This window comes from Gopherus flavomarginatus, chromosome 1 (assembly GCF_025201925.1).
Source record: "Gopherus flavomarginatus isolate rGopFla2 chromosome 1, rGopFla2.mat.asm, whole genome shotgun sequence".
In the NCBI taxonomy this organism is placed as follows: Eukaryota; Metazoa; Chordata; order Testudines; family Testudinidae; genus Gopherus; species Gopherus flavomarginatus.
In genome coordinates this window covers 129,907,123-129,913,170 of record NC_066617.1, presented here as the reverse complement: position 1 = coordinate 129,913,170, position 6,048 = coordinate 129,907,123, and positions in this window count along the sequence as shown.

The following is a 6,048-nucleotide window of genomic DNA, read 5'->3' as shown; positions in this document are numbered from 1 at the left end:
AGGGGTCTGTTGTGGGACCGGCTCTGTTCAATATCTTCATCAACGATTTAGATGTTGGCATAGAAAGTATGCTTATTAAGTTTGCGGACGATAGCAAACTGGGAGGGATTGCAACTGCTTTGGAGGACAGGGTCAAAATTCAAAATGATCTGGACAAATTGGAGAAATGGTCTGAGGTAAACAGGATGAAGTTCAATAAAGATAAATGCAAAGTGCTCCACTTAGGAAGGAACAATCAGTTTCAAACATACAGAATGGGAAGAGACTGTCTAGGAAGGAGTATGGCAGAAAGAGATCTAGGGGTCATAGTAGACCACAAGCTTAATATGAGTCAACAGTTTGATACTGTTGCAAAAAAAGCAAACGTGATTCTGGGATGCATTAACAGGTGTGTTGTAAACAAGACACGAGAAGTCATTCTTCCGCTTTACTCTGCGCTGGTTAGGCCTCAACTGGAGTATTGTGTCCAGTTCTGGGCACCGCATTTCAAGAAAGATGTGGAGAAATTGGAGAGGGTCCAGAGAAGAGCAACAAGAATGATTAAAGCTCTTGAGAACATGACCTATGAAGGAAGGCTGAAGGAATTGGGTTTGTTTAGTCTGGAAAAGAGGAGACTGAGAGGGGACATGATAGCAGTTTTCAGATATCTAAAAGGGTGTCATCAGGAGGAGGGAGAAAACTTGTTCACCTTAGCCTCCAATGATAGAACAAGAAGCAATGGGCTTAAACTGCAGCAAGGGAGATTTAGGTTGGACATTAGGAAAAAGTTCCTAACTGTCAGGGTAGTTAAACACTGAAATAGATTGCCTAGGGAAGTTTTGGAATCTCCATCTCTGGAGATATTTAAGAGTAGGTTAGATAAATGTCTATTAGGGATGGTCTAGACAGTATTTGGTCCTGCCATGAGGACAGGGGACTGGACTTGATGACCTCTTGAGGTCCCTTCCAGTCCTAGAGTCTATGAGTCTATGAGTCTATGCTTCCTACAAAAGGTTTCTTTTACAAAGCCTATAATCTATGGAGTGTGGTCATCCTATTTGTATAAATGTATCACTCTAGTATCTGAAACTAGAAATATGAAATATAATGCTGAGGGCCTATTGTAATTATTCAAAGTGTGGGCCATTAATGGTGGTTTAGAATCTTGATGGCTCCCATCAACTAGAACAAGTGATTATAGATGGCTCTGTTTGTTTACAAGCCTTCCTGTGAGGCAGGTTGGGAAGAATGAAGGCTTGAAGTCTTACAGTGACATGTGATCATGTCACCTGAACTGGGATCCATTTTTAACCTCGTGCTTTTCTATTTAGAAGGAGGGGTGGGAATCCAGAGAGAGACACAGGATTCCCGTCTTGTGCAAAAGATATATAAGGGAGTGGAACAGAACAAAAGGGGCTGCAGTCATGAGAAATCCCTTAGCTACCACTTGAGCTGTAACCAAGACAGTACCAGGGGAAAGGATTCTGTCCAGACTAGGAAGGCATCCAGTCTGTGAAAGAAGCTTATTGAAACATCTCTGAGGGTGAGATTTTTATCTGTAATCACTTTCTTACTGCATTAGGCTTAGATTTGCGTGTTTTATTTTATTTTGCTTGGTAATTCACTTTGTTCTGTCTGTTATTGTTGGAACCACTTAAATCCTACATTTTGTATTTAATAAAATCACTTTTTACTTATTAATTAACCCAAAGTATGTATTAAGACCAGGGGGGGAGGGCAAACAGCTGTGCATCTCTCTCTCCATCAGTGTTCTAGATGGCGAACAATTTATGAGTTTACCCTGTATAAGCTTTATACAGGGTAAAACGGATTTATTTTTAGTTTGGACCTCAGTGGGAGCTGGGTATCTGAGTGTTGGAGACAGGAGCACTTCTTAAGCTGTTTTCAGTTAAGCCTGTAGCTTTTAGGGGATGTGGTTCAGACCTGGGTCTGTTTTTGTAGCAGGCTAGCATGTCTGACTCAAACAAGACAGGGTTATAAAGACCCAAGCTGCCATGGAAAACAGGCTTAGAGATAGTCTCAGCACATCAGGTGGCAGTTCCCAAGTGGAGGTCTCTGTGATCCAACCCGTGACAGTAAATTTTATAAAAGACAGAGATGAACTGAATGTGCCTTCTTCTGTAGTGAGCAATGCTGCAACATGACTTAAATCAAGAATTTCGCAGATACATCTTGTGCCAGGTTGCTCCCCCATCTTCTGGGGTGCCACCCGATGTACTGGGGTACCACTGAGCCCGCCTGTTCCACCAACCTGGGCTCCCTCATGCTTTCCTGCTAAGCCAGGCCCTCAAGCCTCCTCTAGCACACACACAGGTAGGGACACATCCAGCTGCAGAAAAACAGAGATACTGAAATCACTACTTCATGGGAAGGCTTCAGCTAAGGAATTGCCCAGCACTCAAGTGCACGCCTCTTCTGGAGAGTAAACCCAAAATTGTATTGTCTTGCACTGCATGGAGAACTGTACAACATAAGCTACTTGAAATTTGCCCTCTCCCTCATTGTGGAGAGAGATATGCACAGTGCCCCTATCCCCACCCCCACGGTTATGAATTACACAAACTGGATTTAAAACAAAAACAAGTTTATTAAGTACAAAAGATAGATTTTAAGTGATAGCCAACAGATCAAAGCAGATTATCTGAGTAAATAAACAAAAACAGCAAACTGAGTTTAACACACTTGACAGGTAGGATATAAATTAGCAAATTCTTACACTGAGTGATAAACAGGCTGATAGACTCAAGGGACAAATTGCCTTGGCTTGCCTAGGTTTCCATACACAGGCTAAAAATCCTTCTAGCCTGGGACCATCACTTCCCACAGTTCAGTTCTTGCCCTTCAGGTATTTCCAGGTGTGTTGTAGCAGGGAGAGTGAGGTACCATCATGACTTCATTGTCTCCCTTTTATATCTTCTTCCCACTTGCTGCAAAGCTCTTTTGCTGTAGGGTGACCAGAGGTCCTGATTTTATAGGGACAGTCCTGATTTTTGGGTCTTTTTCTTATATAGGCTCCTATTACCCCCCACCCCATCCCGATTTTTCACACTTGCTCTGGTCACCCCCCCTATTTTGCTGTGACCTGGGTCAAACAGTTCCCATTTTTTGCTGACATAAAAGGTAATGTAGACATTGCCTTAGTCTCTGCAGTGGGGCTTAAAAATAGGGTATGTCACTGGGATTCTTCAGCACTGGAATTCACTGCAGCAGCCCTCTGTTCTTTTCTCATCAGCAAACAAGCCTATGAGATTCCTCAGAGCTGGAAACATTCCAATCATTTGGTTAATTGTTGACAGGTCTCCTCAGTTTCTGGTGAGACACAAAATATATAGTCTGTATTCAAAGTGGTCCAGGTATTAGGCCCAGCATATCAATGATCAATTTCACAGGATTTCTAAAAGGGTGTCACTCTATTGGGCACTAACTTCTCTTCGTGAGCCCAGAAGAGTCAGTTAAGAGCCTACAAACCCTCATCTCACTGAACTCTGCCTGTTTCTCTTTGATGTAAAGCAGTTAGCTAATTGAGACGTACATTTCTATAGATTCTGTTGCCTCCAGGGTTGACAAAGGCTCCTCCCCCAAGCTCTCCCTACAGCTACATAAAATACAACACTGGACTATATATTATTCTGAGGATTTACATGATAAGGAAAGGAGTTAGTGCTGACACGCAGCTGGCCACCCTGTATTGTACTTCTGTTGCAATTTAGCCCTCAACTCCCCTCTTCCTTCAGTGCTACCTGAGACAAACCCGATTACCCCTGGAATATTTGGGCAAATACCCTTAAATCATAGTATTTCTTTTGTCTCTGGGTGGCCTTACCCAGGTGATGCTTTACTGATTGGCTGACAGTGCTGAGGATGCCTTCCAACTGTGTTAGGTACCCTCTGAAATTAGCATACCTTTCCATCACATCTGCCCCATCCAGAACTTCTACCAAGAGGCCAGCCACATGCCCAAACATCCCCATATGTGACATGTACCCCGTGGGTGACTGCATGCTAGTCCTATAGGCCATGATGATGTAGGGAAGCAAGCTGTCCCATTTCTGTTGGTTGATGTCCTGCTTTGAGCAGGGGGTTGGACTAGATGATCTCCTGAGGTCCCTTCCAACCCTAATAATCTATGATTCTATGTCTACAAAGAATGACAATGTAGCTGTCAGTGTATGGTTTAGGGGCTCTGCCAGCCCATCAGACTGTGGGTGGCAAGATGTGGTGTGGATCTTGTTTATCCCGAGCAGGTCACACACCTCTTGGCACAACCGTAACTCAATGTTTCACTCTTGGTCAGTGGCAAGGAGAAAAGTCTGCAGTATTAACAGACAAACTGCTCAACAAGTGCCGTGGCAAATATCTGTGCTTTTTGGTCAGGCAGTAGCTGAGCCCCTGCCCACCTGAAGAAGGAGTCTGCTATAGTAGACGTATTGACTGCCTCTCTGTGATAACTAGATGTCCCAGAATATCCATGGATATCCTCTTTAGAAGGCTGCCCTTCTGGGCGGCAACCTTAGGTGCTTTGGTTAAAGTAAGGATTGTCTCATGAGCCACACTGGAATGACAAGCCTTGTACTATCCAGGCCAGTAGTATTGACTTTGGACCCTATGGGTAAGCATCTCTATCCCTAAAATGCCCCACATTCTTGCTGCTATGTAAGGCCTCTGGAATCCCCTCAGGTCTTTTAGTTGATTGTAATGGCTCATGCTCTCCTCTGCCCTTGGGTGCCTAACCAGTAGCCTTGCAAGTCAGGCCAGGCTTCTCTGTATTGTCATATGCCTGGGTCTGTCATATGCCTTTCCTGGAAGATGTAACAGGCTTTTTACCTTCCAGAGCTTCAGCTGTGCCGCCTTCAAAGTCGTGGCTCACGCATCTTGCATTGGAACTTCTGCCTCACAGTTGATGGCCCTTTCTGCTGGTGTCAAAGCTGTTGCAAGACTGGCATGTTTTTGTTCCCCCAGTCCTGGCTGGCACTGTCCCAGCTCGGTCTCCCAGACTGGGCATCAGCATTAGTGCACTGTACGGAGTTGCCAAATAAAAACAAATAAAAATAAAAAAGACATGACTGCTTTTCTCAGAGCAAAGATGGATCGATCAGCAAAACAAAACTGAGGTAATGACACTGAGTGATTCATAGATTTGTTTTTACAGAGTGTTTTTGCCTTGGCAGAGTGTACTGAACACAGTGTAATGAAGAGATTTAGATTTTTACCCATGACCATCCAGAAGGGAGAAGGATTGCAGAATGAGCGACACAGAGAGGTAGAGTAAAGGCAGGGACACGTCACATCTCCCAGACCTGCAAACAGAACATATTTCTTGTGTCAGCATGCTCAGAGTGAGACTGCACTGAGATGAGTTCTGATCCCTGCAGAGATGAGCCCATTTCTGAGAGAAGAGCTCTTCCATGGGAAGGAAACTGCACCATGTATCTAGTAAAGAAAACAGCTTGATAACAGAAAAAAAAAAAAAAAAAAAAAAAAAAAAAAAGAACAGGAACTGTGCCAGGTTTGCAGAGTATTAACTCTGTTAAATGCAGGTGCTTGCTGAGTAGAGCTGTATGAATGAATGATAGATTTTTTTGATTCAATGGCTGAACTGAACAAATTTTAAAAATGGTTTTGGGCTGATTTTAAATTTTTTTGAGGGGGAATCAATACTCAAAAAAAATTGTTTTGGGTCAAAGGCAACATTTTTTTGGCCCAAAACAAAATATTTGTTCTGTTTTACCCTCTTTGCCTTTTCCTGCAGTGTGGAGTCTGGGGTGCTTATCAGGATTATCTGTGTCTATTTCATTTAATCATTTCTCTGCCACTGCAGAGGCCTTGAGCACTGGTACACCTCAGGCCTTCCTAGTCTGTACCTATGGCACATACTAGTGCAGTCTCCTGTGGGCTATAATACCTTGGTCTAATTTTGGTTGTTGGGTTTAGCATAGATATTGTTGGGTTTAGTGGTGTTGGTGGCTGTCCCTTCTGGCCTTAAATTCTGTGACTTGACGACTCAATTCTTTTTTAAATTTAAATCGCAGTAAAATTCTAAATGAAAAG